The 1,222-nt window shown below is 35.1% G+C and overlaps 1 long non-coding RNA gene across 1 annotated transcript; it reads left to right on the plus strand.

The window, feature by feature from the left end:
* The first annotated feature begins 225 nt into the window (after positions 1–225).
* Positions 226–829, plus strand: LOC131665360 (uncharacterized). The gene is made up of 2 exons (XR_009302024.1): positions 226–406; positions 631–829. It is a non-coding gene; the product is annotated as an uncharacterized LOC131665360 (long non-coding RNA).
* The last annotated feature ends 393 nt before the right edge of the window (positions 830–1,222 follow it).

Consider the following 1,222-nt stretch of genomic DNA (forward strand, 5'->3'; position numbering starts at 1 on the left):
AAAAATGCTTTAACTCTACTGATTCTGTTTTTCTTCCAACCCCTTGATTAACAACCGTTATCGTGTGATATCAATATATATATATATATATATATATATATATATATATATATATATATATATATATATGTGTATATACATACATACATATGAAAATGAGTCTTCAAATTCAGGAGAATTCCAATTTTATAGTTCACTTATCTTTAAACATAAAGTTATTTTACTTGGAACTTTTTCCTCAAAGCCGACAAGTATAAAATATCCGGGCTTTTAGTAAAAAAAATAGTTTTACACGAAGCTTTGAATAGTAAAGTACTTGCTGTGCAATATATAAAAATGAGTCAAATCCTTATTCGACTTCTACTCTTGGTGGCTCTCATCATTTGTTTGGTCGGAACTGCCTTTGGTAAGTTTTTAAGTTGTTCTCTCAATATTGCTGCCTTGCCTATTTAACTTGAAAATTATTGTATCGGTGATAAAATAAGAGTATTATTTTGTTTTTCAATAATTATTATCGGTACACTTTCTAAAATGTTTTTGCAGTCTTATAATATTAGGTAAATAAATTGATACTTTTCTTAAAACTAAGTTAAAAAAACTGTTTAAAATGCGTTTTTCTTCTCTACATAGGACGACCAGGCTGCACTGACGGTTGCGACAGTTGCGATAATTGCTCTAAAGGTACTGCAGAACCCGAGCCTGCAACTGGTAAACTCGCCTAATCTTTCATCATGCTGATTTGCTATTTCCGATTCATTTGATCTTGTTATTGAAATTACGTAATTATTGTAATCAGCATGGGATTGTTAATAAACTAAAATACATCGAGGCTCAGATGTAATTTACATGTTACCTTAAATCACTGCTAATTAATTTGAGCAATGAATTAGTAATAATGATATTCTCCATCGCCACCCGCACACTGCTAAAACAAACACACCTGCCGCATCGAAAGAAAAAGAAAGTAAAGGGCAAGCATGCGCACGAGAATGCAAAATAAAACAGAGGTAGAGAGATTCCCTCGAGCAGCGGACTTACAAGATAACTCACTTTATCCGCGCGCGGCGCATGCACACCGTATAAATTAGCCCGGCGAATAATAGTGTCCGCGAGCGATGCGCGCGAAAAGGGTGCTCCCTGTATACATCGCTCTAATCGTATGTGTTTTGTCTCGCGAGTTGCCGGGCCGCCTGTTATGATTGAGATAATGCCGGGCTGTCGA

Source organism: Phymastichus coffea, unplaced genomic scaffold (assembly GCF_024137745.1).
Source record: "Phymastichus coffea isolate CEN01 unplaced genomic scaffold, Cenicafe_Pcof_1.1 PCOF00050, whole genome shotgun sequence".
In the NCBI taxonomy this organism is placed as follows: domain Eukaryota; kingdom Metazoa; phylum Arthropoda; class Insecta; order Hymenoptera; family Eulophidae; genus Phymastichus; species Phymastichus coffea.